At 45.9% G+C, this 18986-nt stretch overlaps 1 non-coding gene across 1 annotated transcript; it reads right to left on the bottom strand.

Annotated features, from left to right (window-relative positions):
- Positions 1-14622: 14622 nt before the first annotated feature.
- TRNAN-AUU (transfer RNA asparagine (anticodon AUU)) lies at positions 14623-14696 on the bottom strand. The gene has a single exon. It is a non-coding gene; the product is annotated as a tRNA-Asn (tRNA).
- Positions 14697-18986: the final 4290 nt, after the last annotated feature.

Here is an 18986-nt window from a genome sequence, read left to right as displayed (position 1 = left end):
GTTTTTGGATTTCAAGTCCTGCCTTCTGGTTTGGCCACGGCACCTCGGATATTCACCAAGGTCATGGCCGTGATGACGACCCTTCACCATCAGAGAATCAGGATCCTGCCAAATCTGGACGACTTGCTGATCCTGGTGAACTCCCAAGAGGTTCTCCACAGTTATCTGGAACTGGCAGTCCAATTCCTAAAAGTCCACGGGTGGCTCATCAACTGAAAAAAGTCCTCGCTGGTCCCTGCTCGGAACATTGTGCACCTAGGGGCACTGCTGGACACACACAGCCAACAATTGTTTCTGTCTCCAGAGAAAGTCCTGAAAATTCAGGACAGTATCGTCCTCTCTCGCCCAAGAGTGTTGATACACACAGCGAAGTACTAGACCTCATGGTGTCGGCTTTCGATATGGTAGAGTACGCTCAATTTCATTACCGCCCTCTGCAGAGGTTAATCCTCTCCAAGTGGGACGGCCTGCCTCATCGGATGATGTCTCAAATGATCTCCTTGACTCCGGAGGTTCGTCTGACACTGAGCTGGTGGCTACAGGACCAACAGTTGAGCAGGGGCCATCCCTTCTGGATCTCCAACTGTGTCCTCCTGACAATGGATGCCAGTCTTTTGGGCTGGGCCATGGTGTTGGAGCAACACTTTCTCCAGGGTCGGTGGACCAGGGAGGAATCTCTCCTCCTGATATACATTCTGGAATTGCAGGCAGTGTTCAATTAATTGACACTGGCCCTGCCTCTAGTACAGAACAGGCCTGTTCAAGTACAATCTGACAACGCCACCACGGTAGTGTACACAAATCATCAAGGCGGCACTCGAAACTGCATGGCAAAGCTGGAAGTATCAAAAATCCTCCGTTGGGTAGAAAGTCATCTGACAGCAATATCGGCAGTGTTCATTCCCGGAGTCCTCAACTAGGAAGCGGATTTCCTCAGTCGTCAGGACGTTCACGCTGGAGAGTGGAGAGGCCGCAGCAGAAATGTCAGCACTGGTGTCAGTAGGTGACTGAGGCAGGGATGACTGGGAGATAGTGGGTGACTGAAGCATGTATGAGTGGGAGATAGTGGGTGACTGAGGCCGGGGTGACTGGGAGATAGTGGGTGACAGGGAGATAGTGGGTTACTGAGGGAGGGGTGATAGGAAGGGGTTGGGTAAGTATGGGAAGAAAGTGGGTGACAGGTATAATAAATGACTAAGGCAGGGGTGATAGGGAGATAGTGGATGACTGTGGCAGGGGTGACAGGGACAGTAAGAGACTGAGGCAGGGGTGACAGGGATAGTGGCTGACTGAGGCAGGGGTGACTGGGAGATAGTGGGTGACTGAGGCAGGGTTGACAGGGATAGTGGGTGACTGAAGCAGGGGTGATAGGGTGACAGTGGGTGACTAAAGCAGGGGTGACTGGTATAGTGGGTGACTGAGGCAGGGATCGCAGATATAGTGGTTGACTGAGGCAGCGGTGACTGGGAGATAGTGGGTAACTGAGGCAGGGGTGACAGGGAAAGTGTGTGACTCAGGCAGGGGTGATAGGGAGATAGTGGGCTGCATATCTCTGCCTCACTGCAGCAGCACATTCCTGCTTCAATGACAGCAGCACATCCCTACCTCACTTATAGCAGCACATCCCTGCCTCGCTGACAGCAGCACATCCCTGCCTCGCTGACAGCAGCACATCCCTGCCTCGCTGACAGCAGCACATCCCTGCTTCGCTGACAGCAGCACATCCCTGCTTCGCTGACAGCAGCACATCCCTGCCTCGCTGACAGCAGCACATCCCTGTATCGCTGACAGCAGCACAGCACTGCTTCGCTGACAGCAGCACATCACTGCTTCACTACCAGCAGCACATCCCTGCCTCACTGGCAGCAGCACATCCCTGCCTTACTGACAGCTGTATATAGGGCCTAATTCAGACCTGATCCCTGCTGTGCATATTCACACAACAGGAGATCAGGTCTGAAGTGCGTGTGTGCTGGTGCCGCAGTGCACCGGCACATGCCAGAGATGCGATCAGCATCTCTGCCCAATGAGCGCCTCTGCCTGATTGACAGGCAGAGGTGGTCACTGGGCAGGAGGAGTCGGGCCAGCGGCGTTGTGCCGCCATTTTGGGGGCACAGTCAGGACAACGCAGACATGACCGGACCGTATGGGGGCGGGCTGTGACGGCTGCGTGACCCGGACAGCAACGGGCCTTATTTACTAAAATCTCAGATAAATTTTATGGCATTTATGTGCAGTCTAGTTTGCACAGTTGATAGAGTGTTGATCTTGCACTATCAATGTAAGCCTCACATAGGTTTGATACACATGTAAGTTTGTTTTTATTTTACTACATTGTGGTTTGTGGCTCTATACCATGTAATGCATGTCTTTTAACAGTAGTCAAGTCTTCCAATGTGCTTGTTAGTGAAACCCAATAGATAGCTTTATTTTATTTTGTTTCTTCAAATATTGAATGCATATGTCTTATAACTTTTTTTTTTTTCAATATACAGGTTGAGTATCTGTATATACATTTTTATTATAAGATTTTCAATGACACAAGTACATCCAAGTTGCAGATTATGGATTGTGAAGGACAAATCAACCATATAAACAATTTAAGCAATTTAAATTGCATGCAGGTAGTAGAATATCAAACTCCTTGGATGAGAGTTGGTCGTAATAAACTAGGATAGAAAAGAATAAAGTAGAAAATAAGATTTTAAACCTACCGGTAAATCTTTTTCTCGTAGTCCGTAGAGGATGCTGGGGACTCCGTAAGGACCATGGGGATAGACGGGCTCCACAGGAGACATGGGCACTTTAAGAAAGACTTTAGTTCTGGGTGTGCACTGGCTCCTCCCTCTATGCCACAGTTAGAGAAACTGTGCCCAGAGGAGACGGACAGTATGAGGAAAGGATTTTGTTAATCCAGGGCAAGATTCATACCAGCCACACCAATCACACCGTATAACTTGTGATAAACTACCCAGTTATCAGTATGAAAAAACAACATAGCATCAGTGCAGGACCGATGCAACTATAACATAACCCTTATTGAAGCAATAACTATATACAAGTATTGCAGAAGTAGTCCGCACTTGGGACGGGCGCCCAGCATCCTCTACGGACTACGAGAAAAAGATTTACCAGTAGGTTTAAAATCTTATTTTCTCTAACGTCCTAGAGGATGCTGGGGACTCCGTAAGGACCATGGGGATTATACCAATGCTCCAAAACGGGCGGGAGAGTGCGGATGACTCTGCAGCACCGATTGAGCAAACATGAGTTCCTCCTCAGCCAGGGTATCAAACTTATAGTATTTTGCAAAGGTGTGTGAACCCGACCAAGTAGCAGCTTGACACAGCTGTAGTGCCGAGACCCCTCGGGCAGCCGCCCAAGAAGAGCCCACTTTCCTCGTGGAATGGGCCTTGACTGATTTCAGTAACTGCAATCCAGCCATAGAATGCGCTTGCTGAATCGTGTTACAAATCCGGCGAGCAATAGCCTGCTTTGAAGCAGGGGCACCAATCTTGTTGGTTGCATACAGGACAAACAGCGCTTCAGTTTTCCTGACTCTAGCCGTCCTGGCCACGTAAATTTTCAAAGCCCTAACCACATCAAGTAACTCGGAATCCTCCAAGTCACGCGTAGCCACAGGCACCACAATAGGTTGGTTCATATGAAAAGATGAGACCACTTTTGGTAGGAATTGAGGACGGGTCTGCAATTCCGCTCTATCCACATGGAATACCAAATATGGGCTTTTATGTGACAAAGCCGCTAATTCCGACACTCGCCTAGCCGAAGCCAAGGCTAATAACATGACCACCTTCCATGTGAGATATTTTAACTCCACTGTTTTAAGTGGTTCAAACCAGTGTAATTTTAGAAAACTTAACACCACGTTAAGGTCCCAAGGTGCCACCGGAGGCACAAAAGGAGGCTGAATATGCAGCACTCCTTTTACAAAAGTCTGAACTTCTGGAAGAGAAGCCAATTCTTTTTGAAAGAAAATGGATAAGGCCGAAATCTGGACCTTAATAGAGCCTAATTTTAGGCCCAAATTCACTCCAGTTTGTAGGAAGTGAAGGAAACGGCCCAGATGGAATTCTTCCGTAGGAGCATTCCTGGCCTCACACCAAGAAACATAATTTCGCCATATACGGTGTAATGTTTTAACGTTACATCCTTCCTAGCCAGCCTGAGTCAGGTCATTCCCCTCATCAGGCTTTTGCAGAAGAAGCTGGAGACATTGAAGGAGGAGCTAAAACAGAGCGATTCCGCTAGGCATGTGGGACTTGTGGATGGAGCCCTTAATTCGCTTAACCAGGATTCAATCTGTTGAAATCAGAGCAATAAATTTTGGCCACCGTGCTCGATCCTAGATTTAAAACCTACATTGTATCTCTCTTTCCAGCAGACACAAGTCTGCAGAGGTTCAAAGACCTGCTGGTGAGAAAATTGTCAAGTCAAGCGGAACGTGACCCGTCAACAGCTCCTCCTTCACATTCTCCTGCATCTGGGGGTGCGAGGAAAAGGCTAAGAATTCCGAGCCCACCCGCTGGCGGTGATGCAGGGCAGTCTGGAGTGAGTGCTGACATCTGGTCCGGACTGAAGGACCTGGCAACGATTACTGACATGTCGTCTACTGTCACTGCATATGATTCTGTCACCTTTGAAAGAATGGTGGAGGATTATATGAGTGACCGCATCCAGGTAGGCACGTCAGACAGTCCGTATGTATACTGGCAGGAAAAAGAGGCAATTTGGAGGCCCTTGCACAAACTGGCTTTATTCTACCTAAGTTGCCCTCCCTCCAGTGTGTACTCCAAAAGAGTGTTTAGTGCAGCCGCTCACCTTGTCAGCAATCGGCGTACGAGGTTACTTCCAGAAAATGTGGAGAAGATGATGATCATCAAAATGAATTATAATCAATTCCTCCGTGGAGACATTCACCAGCAATTGCCTCCAGAAAGTACACAGGGATCTGAGATGGTGGATTCCAGTGGGGACGAATTAATAATCTGTGAGGAGGGCGATGTACACAGTGAAAGGGGTGAGGAATCGGAGGATGATGAGGTGGACATCTTGCCTCTGTAGAGCCAGTTTGTGCAAGGAGAGATTGATTGCTTCTTTTTTGGTGGGGGTCCAAACCAACCAGTCATTTCAGTCAGCCGTGTGGCAGACCCTGTTGCTGAAATGATGGGTTCGTCAATGTTTTTCTTTTCAATCTAAGCCCCTGCAGTTTTCTGTAAGAATCTGCTTCGCTATGATGATCAACAAGTCACAAGGGCAAACACTCAGGGCTGGAGGCGTAGATCTTAGGACCAGCTGCTACAAGCATGGCAAAGGTGTCACTATCATTGGTGACACCCAGAGAGGCAGCGAGGGAGATTGTAATGCAGTGCGCGCAGATAAGCAGCGCAATGGTAAAATGGAGGCATGGTCTCATAGGTAGGGGTGTGGCCTGTTGGCCTGAATCTCCATTTTGTTGCTCCGGGTATCCCGGGGGTTGAGTGCTGCACCCGGGGACTAGTGTGTGAGTGGTGCTGGCTCCTGCACAGTGACAGAAACTGGGTGTTGCACGTAATGTCACAGTGAAACACCCATATTCTGTCACTGAAGAGGAGCCGGCACTTTGGTGTCACCCCCCTTGGCGGGTGACACTCGGGTGTGGGCCGCAACCCCGTTGTGATGCCACTGACCCATGGGAAGCTTTACGTGGCTTACCCATGTGTTAGTAGCCCCAAGCATCTTTTGTGTTAGTCCCTGAAGAAAAACTTCAAATATTTACAAATAAATTTTGTAATCAATGGGCCTAATTCAGTAAGGATTGCAAATTCTGCTAAGTAACAGAATTTGCAATCCTTTGGTTCGCATGCTGGGGCCACCCAGCATGCCGCCTCCCTTCTTGACCACGCTGAAATTGCAGTCGCAGTGCAGTTTAGCGTGATCATAAAAAATGGGTTAGCCTCCTGTTGGTGCAGACTGTATGTGTGCGCAGGAAGCCGCCACCATTTTTGTGATCGCAGCTGCTGCATGTGATGTCATACAACCGCTCTGACCACGCCTCCTGTTTCTCCGTTGCCGACCCCATTTTGAAGCCCTGCCCACGCACCGCTCCATCTCCGACTTGGAAATGGAGTGTTGCTGACCCCCCCCCCCAGCACCGATTGACAGTCAGAGGCGATCGCATTAACTGCGGGGTGCCGCAGAAAATGCAGGCGCATGTGTATGCTCTTAGTAATTTTTGCAGTTGGACTGCTTATTGCGATTGCAATCCAACCTGAATCAGGCTCTATTACCTATCACAATGCACTGCGGGTAGTACAAAATGGGGTTAATATAAGAGAAAACCCCCCAGAGCTGTGCTCCTTAACTGTCCCTGGTGGCTAGTGGAGCAGCTGCCCAGTAATCAGTGTCCACGCCAGTGCGCACATGGCCCGCCCCCTACAGCCACGCTGGATCACGGTATAGTGTGGGCACAGAAGTCCCTTACCTCCCTTTCATCAGCGGCCTCGTGATCCCGGAGGGCGCTGTGTGTGTGACTTACCTTAGGAAGAAACCGGAGCCTCCGCTGCAGTGACCCAGCAACCAGGGCGCGGGAGTATACTACGCCGCTGGGAGTGATGGAGCTGCAGTAAAGATGTCTATTAGACCTAGCCTGCTGCAGCCCTTGTAGATTCTTATAAAAAAAAGTTCTTCTTTTCTTGTCAAAATTAATAGCTAAGAATAGGCTGCCTGAGGCAGCCCCCTCTTAAGTGGCCTGCTACTGAAGGCACCAACTACAAACTGAGCTCCCTGTTCATGGAAGCGAGGTTATAGAGGAGGGGGCGCTGAGCATCTTGGGAACAGTCAAAAGCTTTGAGCCTGTTGGTGCCTCAGATCAAGATCCTACTCTACACCCCAATGTGAATCCTTGTGGAGTCCAGTGTACCCCACAGAAGAAATGAATGTGTCACACCCATTGGCAGCAACATTAGAATAGCTGCTGATGGGCACAATTGAGAAAGGAAGGGGGGAAAACATTTGAATCCAGCACATATATGTAATTTGAATATGTAATTTGTACCTTCCTACTTTAAAATGTAATGGATGAACCTCACCCTGTGAGAACTATCTTCATGATCAAGAGATCTCATACGCAAGAAAAGCATGTGCTGGGATAGGGCTGTGGAGGGCGGCTGCTCGGGCACACACCCGTCAAGTTAAGGAGATTCAACTGAGGAAGCACAAGGGAACTGCAGGGAGACCACATATTTTCAGATGAACATGAGAGGGCGGAAGGCTGCCTAATACTGAAGCACCCTCAAACATCAAACCATATGCAACAACTAGTACAAGCATTCCTGGGGAAAGGTCTGCAGCAGACGGATTTGCATACGGTGATGTCATCCAAGCAATGGGCATAGTTGGCTGCAACCCTCGTCTGCATATGAAAAGAGAAAATGGTCACGCAGGGCATGGCGGCCTTTGTGGGGTTGCGCTTGGCTGACCCCTAGATCGCTTTATACACCCCCATCAGTGTGGGTGGGTGGGGGGGGGGGGCACCCTGGGCAGCATAAATTCCTCACAAAAGGCTGGCAAAAGTGGACATTAGTGCCTGGGCACTGTCCTTACCCCGCCAGCGTAATTAATTATTTGTTTCTGAGCGGGACAGAAGCGTGCCATTACAGCGGCGGGGCTTCTTCCTCACCTCACCAGCACATCTATAGAGCATTACAAGTCTATCACTATAGAGTTTATTATTTCCCAGACTGTGTACTTTTGGCGCTGGGTTGTGAGCTGAAAAATCCTCTCTGTCCCTCTGACAGATTTACTGTAGGTCTATCCCCCATAAGCCGATGTGTCTGTGGGTACTTGGTACATGTGTGTCAACATGTCGGTGGCTGAATGTTTTTCCCAAGAGGAAACTATATTAGGAATGCAGACATATGATGGTGGCCCTGTTGGCACCACCAATAACTGACTGGGTGAAAGTTTCAATAATATCAGAGTGAGGTTGGATAAATCTGTGTCCCAGACACAGACGTAGAGAATAGATGTGATGTTCATGGCTATGCTTCTTTTCCCTCAGGCCCGCAAAAATGTTACTACACACTGATACTGACTCGGATACTGATTCCTATGTCGACCCAAATTGGCATCTGACGTCGCCTGCAGTGCACCCTGCAGTGCCTGTGTTTGTGTGGAAGCATGGCGCACAGCATTCCGCTCGCTGCAACCCTCGTCTGCATATGAAAAGAGAAAATGGTCACGCAGGGCATGGCGGCCTTTGTGGGGTTGCGCTTGGATGACCCCTAGATCGCTTTATACACCCCCATCAGTGTGGGGCTCATGTTGGCCATGCCCAAGCCCCTGAAGCATTCAAGCTGATTTCTTGCAGCAGCTGGACCCAGTAACAGCTCCAGAGTTGCTCTACAAGACAAGTAAAAGGGTGTGAGCCCTGCAGCACCACCTGTAGTTTGCATACACACATATATAGGACAGCATCTCTTATATGCCCCAGGGGCAATAAAATAGTAGCCTTATCTAGGGTATCCGTCCATGCCGCTACAGCACTACACACCCAGGCCGACGCAATTGCCTGTCTGAGTAAGGTACCTGAATGTGTATAAATGGACTTCAGGGTAATCTCCTGTTTGCGGTCAGCAGACTCTTTGAGGGTAGCCGTATCCTGGGACGGGAGGGCTACCTTCTTGGATAAGCGTGTTAATGCTTTGTCCACCCAAGGGGAGGATTCCCATCGTAACCTATCCGTTGATGGGAAAGGGGAATCCTTTTGGAAATCTGCAGGAGATTCCCAAGCTTTTTCACATAACTCGTTCAGCTCGTGTGAGGGGGGAAAGGTTACCTCAGGCTTCTTCCCCTTGTACATATGTACCCTCTTGTCAGGGATAGGGGGCTCCTCTGTGATGTGCAAAACATCTTTTATTGCCATAATCATATATCAAATGTATTTTGCCAATTTTGGCTGTAACTTTGCATCATCGTAATCGACACTGGAGTCAGAATCCGTGTCGGTATCTGTGTCAACATCTGGATAGTGGGCGCTTATGAGACCCTGACAGTCCCTGCGACATAGGATTAGGCATTGGTTGAGACCCTGACTGTCCCAAAGCTTCTGCCTTGTCTAATCTTTTGTGCAATGAGTTTACACTAGCATTTAAAACATTCCACATATCCATCCAATCAGGTGTCGGCGGAGACACCACGTTCATTTGCTCCCGCTCCTCTCTAATATAGCCTTCTTCCTCAGACATGTCGACACACGCGTACCGACACACCACACACACAGGGAATACTTTTACTGAAGACATTTCCCCCACAAGGCCCTTTGGAGAGACAGAGAGAGAGTATGCCAGCACATACCCCAGCGCTATATAACCCAGGAATAGCACAGTAACTTAATGTTTGAACAATCGGTGAGGGGGAACATCTTGAAACCCCAGTTTGTACCCTTGGGACACTATTTGTAAAACACACGAGTCCATGTCCGAATGAATCCAGAACTGACTGAAGAGTTTTAGACGTGCCCCCACTGGTGCGGGCTCCTGCAAGAGAGCCCCAGCGTCATGCAGTGGATTTGGCAGAAGCAGAGGATGATCTCTGCTCCTGCGATCTTGAAGAGGATGCAGACCTCTTCTCTCTTCTCCTTCCTCTACCTGCAAAGAAAGGGGAATCTTAACTTCTTGCATATCTATTGGGCCGAAATGACTGCATCAGATAATGATGCGTCTTCATCCGTTGGGAGGGAACATAGGGCAAGAAGGTTGACTTACCTGCGGGAGCTGCCGAGATCAAATTAACTAGGCAGTCACCAAACAAGGCTTCACCTTCATAGGGAAGAGACTCCCTTTCTTCTTGGAGTCAGCATCAGCATTCTCTTGGTGAATCCACAATGCCCTCCTATCCGACACTGCCATGAAATTGGCCCGTGAACTCAAGAGTCCTATATCCCTTGCAGTCTCACGTAAGTATGCTGCAGTGTCCTTGATATGATACAACGTAAGGAGTATCCCATCTCTCCAGGGTATCTATATCGGATGACAAGGTATTCGACCAATTCTTGAATACTACTACTCACCCATGCACATGTAATGGCAGGTCTAAGTAATGTACCCGTGGTTACATAACTAGAAATAATGTAGCTTCCTGCATACGATCCGCTGGATTTGTGACAGGGCCCCGTGCAGAACAGGGGGTGACTCCCACTTTATTCTGTCCGCGGCGGGAAATGAATAAACAACCAGAATCCTTTTGGGGATTTGAAACCATCTTGTCGAGCTGGCCCAGACTTTCTCAAACAGAGATGGAGGAACGTTACATCAGCTTTCATTATATATCTATATATACATACATATAGACCCCTTTGTCAGGAACAGCAGGGTCTTCAGTGATTTTAATATGTCCTTAATATCCACAATCATGTACTGAATGCTCCTTGCCAATATTGGATCTAATCAGGAAACATTATGGTCGACATAAGTATCAGTATCCGTGTCAGTATCAGTGTGTAGTAACTGGGCAAAATAAAATTTTTGCGACCCAGCGGGGCCTGAGGGAAAAGAAACATAGCCATGAATATCACATCTATTCTCTACGTCTGTGTCTGGGACACAGATTTATCCAACCTTACTCTGATATTACTGAAACATTTACCCAGTCAGTTATTGGTGGTGCCAACAGGGCCACCATCATATGTCTGCATTCCTAATATAGTTTCCTCTTGGGAAAAACATTCAGCCACCGACATGTTGACACACATATACCAAGTACCCACAGACACACCGGCTTATGGGGGACAGACCGTCAGTAAATCTGTCAGAGGGACACAGAGGATTTTTCAGCTCACAATCCAGCGCCAAAAGTACACAGTCTGGGAAATAATAAACTCTATAGTGATAGACTTGTAATGCTCTAAAGATGTTCTGGTGAGGTGAGGAAGAAGCCCCGCCGCTGTAATGGCGCGTATCTGTCCCGCTCAGAAATAATTAATTACGCTAGCGGGGTAAGGACAGTGCCCAGGCACTAATGTCCACTTTTTCCAGCCTTTTGTGAGGAATTTATGCTGCCCAGGGTGCCCCCCCCCCCGTGCCCTGCACCCTGCAGTGCCTGTGTTTGTGTGGGAGCATGGCGCGCAGCGTTCCGCTCGCTGCTCGGTACCTCAGAATGCCGTCACTGAAGAAGAAGTCTTCTGTTCTTCTGCTACTCACCTGTCTTCTGGCTCTGTAAGGGGGTGACGGCAGGCTGCGGGAGTGTGCATCTAGGCGTACCCAGCGATCAGCACCCTCAGGAGCTAATGGTGTCCTGTCAGCCTGAAGCAGAGCCATTGAACTCACTAGAAGTTGGTCATACTTCTCTCCCCTAAGTCCCACGAAGCAGGGAGACTGTTGCCAGCAGCCTCCCTGAAAATAAAAAAAACTAACAAGTCTTTTCAGAGAAACTCAGTAGAGCTCCCCTGTAGTGCATCCAGTATCACTGCGCACAATACTAAAACTGGAGTCTGGAGGAGGGGCATAGAGGGAGGAGACAGTTCACACCCTTTGAAAGTCTTAAAGTGCCCATGTCTCCTGCGGATCCCGTCTATACCCCATGGTTCTTAATGTGACCCCAGCATCCTCTAGGACGTATGAGAAAACAAATAACGCACACACGAGGAGGAGAGAACTAAGGAAGCTATAAGGAGAAGAGGGGAGGGAGGGGGGGTTGAAAGGTAAGGTAGTAAAGGCATATTGGATAAACTACAACCTTATACATATTCATTAATGTACCAGTAGTTAGAAGTAGAAGAGCTCTAACAGAAACCACAAAGCTTATCTAAAGCCACACCACACTGGATATGCCCAATCTCATTTGATTTTTGAAGCAAAGCAGTATTGGACTTTGTTAATACATGGATGGGAGACTGCTTGGTAGTATCAGATTCTTTAGGTGTTTTTAAACTACCAACACCATTTTCTTGGTACATTTAATTTTTACATGTATTCTTTTATGTACCAGAAGTTAGAAGTAGAAGAGCTGTAACAGAAACCACCAGCTCATCTACAGCCACAGCACACTGGATTTGCCCAATCTCTCCTGATCATGGAAGCTGAGCAGTGTTGGTCCTGGTTTTAGTAATTGGATGGGAGACCACAAGGAAATACCAGGAGCTGTGTGTATTTTTACAATACTAACACCGTTCTCTTGATGCATTCCATTTTGAAACATTGGGGCAGATCTATTAAGCCTGGTGAACTGATAAAGTGCAAGGTGATAAAGTACCAGCCAGTCAGCTCCTAACTGTCATTTTTCAAACCCAGCCTGTGACATGGCAATTAGGAGCTGATTGGCTGGTACTTTATCACCATGCAAATTATCATTTCACCAGGTTTAATAAATCGGCTGCTTACTCATTTATGTACGAGTAGTTAGAAGTAGAAGAACTCTAACAGAAACCACTAAGCTCATCTACAGCCACACCACACTGTATATGCCCAATATCACCTGATTTTAGGCCTGGTTTGTTCTTGGATGTGAGACCACCTGGGAATACCAGGTGCTGTAGGTAGTTTTATACTACCAACACCGTTCTCTTGATGCATTCCATTTTGAAACATTGGGGCAGATCTATTAAGCCTGGTGAACTGATAAAGTGCAAGGTGATAAAGTACCAGCCAGTCAGCTCCTAACTGTCATTTTTCAAACCCAGCCTGTGACATGGCAATTAGGAGCTGATTGGCTGGTACTTTATCACCATGCAAATTATCATTTCACCAGGTTTAATAAATCGGCGGCTTACTCATTTATGTACGAGTAGTTAGAAGTAGAAGAACTCTAACAGAAACCACTAAGCTCATCTACAGCCACACCACACTGTATATGCCTCTTCTTACATTCCGCTGCACTTATTGTGGGGTAGCCGCAATCCCTTCTGCTGTACGGTTCCACATTACATTGTTTCTTGTCACTTCCTGTTGATGCAGTAAGGAAACATCCAGGAATTACAGCAGCTTAGTTTTTTTTTTTTTTAACTGGGGCAATTTAGCTAGATCACAGGGCAATTTAGCTCCTTTGGTCCTTTTTTAGGACCAGTTAATCAGACAGTTGAGCAAACTGAAAAACAGCTAACAGGAAATTTCCACTTAAATGGTATTTTCTAATCTTATCTGACCATGACTAAGAATAAAGGATACACAAGATAAACTCTTAGAGCCATGGACCTTATCCATGTTTAAGCTCCATCAAATCTGTAATCAATAGCACTACATGCTCCCACTTTACCACTGTACTATATACTCTACCTGTGTTTTTAAGGTAAAAACACCATTTAACCCCAGTGACACTTGAATTAAAGCAGCAGCCTCTGGAATAGCATTCCTTAGCATTAATCCCAGGAAATCTGCAATCTTCACGCTCTTTGATAGCCATGCTACATTGCTGTTTACTTGGATGGAGCAGAGAGCACAACATCAGGACATAGGAAATATTACAATGCATGATAAGAAAGGTGTGAGCTCTACAGCAAGGCCTCTAACCCTTTGCCAGTGCCAAATACATAGGGCTTAACTCAGATCTGATCACAGCAGCAAATTTATTAGCTAAAACCATGTACACTGCAGGGGGGGGGTGTATAATATGTGCAGAGAGAGTTAGATTTTGGTGCGGTGTGTTCAAACTGAAATCTAAATTGCAGTGTAAAAACAAAACAGCCAGTATTTACCCTGCACACAAACAATATAACCCACCTAAATCTCTCTGCAAATGTTATATCTGCCCCCCCCCCCCCCCATCCCTGCAGTGCACATGGTTTTGCCCACTAGCTAACAAATTTGCTGCATCTGGGAATTACAGCAGCTTAATATTTCTTTTTACAGAAGGTTCAGCAAATTAAATTATTTAGTGAAATACTGTAATCATAACAGTTACAGGGATATTGTAGGTAGATTTATTGTCAGTGGATAAATGTAAAAATTAAACCCTTAGGCATAGTTCCAAAATGCTGTCATTGCAATCCAGATTTTAAGGATATCATGCTTGAGCACAGGTGACTTAATTAGAACTTCGGTCAATGTGAATTAACCATTGGACTCAACCATGGTTATCCTTAAAACCCAGGGGTCTATTTAAGATCGATCTTAATCGATGTTGGGCTTCCAGGTTGAAAAAAACACACACATTTGTTTTCACATTAAACAGACTTCCACATGAGAAAGCAGCAAGGATGCAGTGGCGTTAATGTTTCCTGGTGTCAACTTGTATTATTTCAGTAGACATTGAAATGAGGATGCATCTTGCTGCCTTTCCAATGAAGCAAGTTTAATTTAGTAATAGGTGAAAAACCATCCTTACAAAGGTGTTAATCAGAGACTTGGCTTTGTGGACACTTTTCAGAGAACAAATTTGTTAGCATAAAAATAAAGCCAGAAAATGAAGAGCTGTTTAATCACTCGATTGGATTTTTCTGCCAGCATATTTTTTTTCTCTGCAACCCACTGCTAAATTGTGCTTCCTAGCTGTTTTTTATAAAATCACTGAATCAAATCTAACTCTGATTACATCAGAGAAGGCCATGTACCCTACACCATAAGAGGAGGTTTGAAATTTTGACTTGTCTACTTAAATATCACCAAAATCTGATCACAAGGTTAATTACGTCCCTGGGTGGGATTGAACCACCAACCTTTTGGTTAATAGCCAAACACACTAACCAATTGCGCCACAGAGACACTTTGCAAAAGTCCATACTGACAAAGGCTAATAAGCATTCATCTAAAACGTTTCCTAGAAAAACTTTAAAAAGTCAATAATCTGGAGAGTTTTTGTAAGATGTTTCTTCCATCAACCAACGAAGAAACACATTGGTACTTTCCCATGATGAGTGAGTGCTTCAGGATCTCTTGCACTTACATGTGCAGCAGAGTACTGCAATGGAAGCATGCTGGGCCCATAACCCAGAGGTAGGCAGATTGAAACTATCCTCTGCTATATGCATTTTTTTTGTTAATTAAAGTAATCCAAAACTGGGATTGATATTTTGTCTCTTTTATTTTTACTTAAAGTACAATAACTTTTACCATTTTAATTTGTTTTAATAGTATATTGACAGTATTATTTTCTTTCAAAAATCCACTTCATTTTCTTTACCCTATTATTAAAATGGTAATTGAAGAAGAGGAATTGTTGCTTTGACTGCAGCATTCCCGGGGTTAACTGGTGTTTCTTCAAGTCACAAGGTATGGAGCTGCTGTATAGTTACTCGCAAGTCAGTAGTTGTATGATGCTCACACCTGTTAAGCTGGATACACACAGAATGCCCTACACAGGGGGTGAAATGAGCGCCACCCCCACCCCCCGTACGTTCAGCACACATCACGCTGTGCTGAGCGGGGGGAGAGATGTGTGCTGAGCAGTTCGCTCAGCACACATCTCTCCCCAAAATCGGGCCGTGAATACGGACCTTTAAACTGGATCCACACTTAGATTATCTGTCCAATTTTTTTTTCTAGTTGAAACAAAATTATGCTAATATGTGGCAGCAAATTACAATTGACCATTTGTTCACAAACACTGGAAAACATCCAAAAATGGTCATTTAGATAAATTGGTTAAATCCATTTCATTTAGCTAATTTATCCAAACTACCTTTATTGTATCTTTGTGGGTGAATGATGTGTGGGTCAGTGTTGAGGGTGGTGGAGGAGATGGTTAATAGGCACAGCAGGGTGTGGACAGTCAAATAGTGTGCTTAGAGGTTCAGAGTCATTGTATGAGACTCTGGCAACAGTGACTTGATGAGTCTGGTGTCCATAGGGTGGGACGCATTAACCTTTTTATGCTATTGAAATAGTTCTCCTCCTGACCGACGCAGTTCCTTGCTCCGAGGTTGGTGTATTGTCCTGTTGCAGCGCCTCTCCACTGTGGTCACAGTGAGCTGTGTGGTGTTGCTGGCGCATGCCAATCTCCCCCCAACCTCCCTCTTGCATTTCAGACCTACGTACGCATGATGGGATCTTGTATGATATGCGCGTGTGCTGTAGAGATGAAAGTGGGGGTGAGGAGGCAGATCGTGAGATGGGGAAACTTTGTGGACTGTTAGCGAAGGGGAGCACTGGGCAATCTGAGTTGCAAAGAGGGCAGCAGAAGAGGTTATTGCATGTGCACTGGTGACAGGTCTATCCTTGGTGGCCAGCCTCAGTGGCAAAGGGGTACATGAGCTAGTGTCCCTTGGCCAGCCATGTACCATGGCCACCTCCCTACCTCCTATATATTCTCCCTGATCTGTCACTTTGTTACGGTCTGCTGCTGGCACTGGTGTATCGTCCTGCAGTTGCCGTCTCCGCCCATTGCTGTGACTTCCCCCAGAGTTAGCCACACAGAGTGACAGATCTGGGAAAATATATAGGAGATCATTACTTTCACTTGCAGCCTACCTTATTTTTTGCAGCCTAGCATGCTCCTGACCCCTTCTCTCACTAATACTTATACAACATTCATGAACTCATCTTAAGGTTTCTTTATTATTCAGTCACACTGTCTTGGATCCAAACCATTTCCTGTGGCATTGCAGTCAAACAATTGAGCTATTTACCCTTGCATAGAAAGGTATAATCTAAGCTAGAGAATTCTATTTGGAGCTCACCTTGTACTTTGTGAAGAAATAATCAGCTTTGTGGCTGAGCAGATATATGGAGTGTGTGGCTGCACACTGCATTGATCTGCTGAGTTGCAATGCTAATAATTTTTTTTTTTGCAAAGTACCAATAGCTTCATTGTGAAGGTGGAAAGAAGGGTGTTACGGCATGGAATGTACAAACTGCGAGACCCTGCTGGTAGCGCCTTTGTCTATTTAGTAGGAAGGGCACGTAACAGCCGGGGGGCAATGGAGGAAGCCCCTTTAGGGCTGGAGCCCGGCGGCAACTGACTCCGTTGTCTCTGGCAGTTCCGCCCCTGGACTAGAGGAATGGTCAAGAACATGGCAACATTTAATGCCAAAAAATGCAAAATCATACACGTCTCAAAAATGCAAAGGCTAACTATAATATTAAGGGCATTATAATGGCAAGAGGAAAGCTATCTAAGTATTACTATTTCAGGTAAGCAATGTAACAAAGCAATAGGAAAGGCAAGTCAGATGCTTGTTTGCATAGGTTAAAGAACCAGTAGCAGAAAAAAGTAATACAGGTTGAGTATCCCATATCCAAATATTCCGAAATACGGAATATTCCGAAATACGGACTTTTTTGAGTGAGACTGAGATAGTGAAACCTTTGTGTTTTGATGGCTCAGTGTACACAAACTTTGTTTAATACTCAAAGTTATTAAAAATATTGTATTAAATGAACTTCAGACTGTGTGTATAAGGTGTATATGAAACATAAATGAATTCTGTGAATGTACACACACTTTGTTTAATGCACAAAGTTATAAAAAATATTGGCTAAAATGACCTTCAGGCTGTGTGTATAAGGTGTATATGAAACATAAATGCCTTCTGTGCTTAGATTTAGGTCCCATCACCATAATATCTCGTTATGGTATGCAATTATTCCAAAATACAGAAAAATCCGATATCCAAAATTCCTCTGGTCCCAAGCATTTTGGATAAGGGATACTCAACCTGTAATGCCACTGTATAGGTCCTTGGTACAGCCACATTTAGAATCCTGTGTTCAGTTCCAGAAGCCATATCTCCAGAAGGCTGTAAATACATTAGGGCAACTAAAATTGTGCATGGCCTACATCACAAAACTTACCTGGAAATACTAAAAAATGTTGATGTGTATAGTTTGGAGAAGGGAAGAGGGAACATACAGTAATAGAAACATTTAAATATATAGAGAGGAATGTAATAGGGTGTGAGAATCAGAAAGTGAGAGATTTTGTGTTTTTTCCTGTTGTTTTTTTTTTTTTTTTTGTTTGATTGTTTGTTTTTAAAGTGGCAATCCTTTACATGGCAAAACCAGGTTGATATTTGCCATGTAAAGGATTGCCACCGTGGGCATGTGTAGAAGGGGCACTGCTACTGTTGGCATTATGTGTGTAAGCTGCACTGATATGGTGGTTATGTGTATAAAGGGCACTGCGACTGTGGGTATTATTATTATTATTATTACATGCGGTGTAATGACAATAAGATAGTGCTACTGTGTGGCGTATTTTGATTTGGGGTGCTATTGTGTGGCCATGCCCCTTCCTTGTGATACCACACCTTCTTTTTTTAAGGAGCGCACTGTCCCTTTATTAAGTATTGGAGAGAGGGCCCAAATTAATAGTTTGCAGGGAGGCGCCAAACACCCTAGCACTGGCCCTTTGGTAGGGGACAGGATTTGCTTCTGCTTGTGCACATATGTTATGATTGCCAGCCAACAGCACTGGTTTTGCCTATAACACTAACTATAAATATTTTGAATTGGTCCTGGACCACCAATCCAAGGCACCCCTGCAAGTGTCCTGAGGCACCCCAGGGTGCAGTTTGAGAACCACTGGTCTAGTGAGTACCCAGGATAATTATTGTAGCTGGTCTGCGGGTAACAGCTCTCAGATCCACTTCTAGAAAAAAATGCAGCAATGTAATTTGAGTGACAAACTGCAGAGATGAACCCTTTCTGTGACTGCTGCACAGGGATCACACAAACTCTATTCATAGGGCTGACTTCACTTAGGGGAGATGTTCTCACCCCGCAAAGAAGTGCGAGTATATACCGCACTTACGGTACCATTGGATTTACAGATATTTTCTTGCAATACACTATGGGGGTCATTCTGAGTTGATTGCTCGCTAGCAGTTTTTAGCAGCCATGCAAACGCATTGTCGCTGCCCACTGGAGAGTGTATATTCACTTTGGAGAAGTGCGAACACTTGAGCAGCAGAGCGCCTGCAAAATCGTTTCAAAATAAGACCAGCACTGTAGTTACACTTCGTGTGCGTTGATTCTAACAACCGAGGGACGGCTTTTGATGTCACACACCCATCCAGCGAATGCCCAGCCACGTCTGCATTTCTTCTGCCACGCCTG

Source organism: Pseudophryne corroboree, unplaced genomic scaffold (assembly GCF_028390025.1).
Source record: "Pseudophryne corroboree isolate aPseCor3 unplaced genomic scaffold, aPseCor3.hap2 scaffold_221, whole genome shotgun sequence".
Classification (NCBI taxonomy): domain Eukaryota; kingdom Metazoa; phylum Chordata; class Amphibia; order Anura; family Myobatrachidae; genus Pseudophryne; species Pseudophryne corroboree.
The sequence above is the reverse complement of the archived record's forward strand: the minus strand, read 5'-3'. Positions and strand labels throughout refer to the sequence as shown.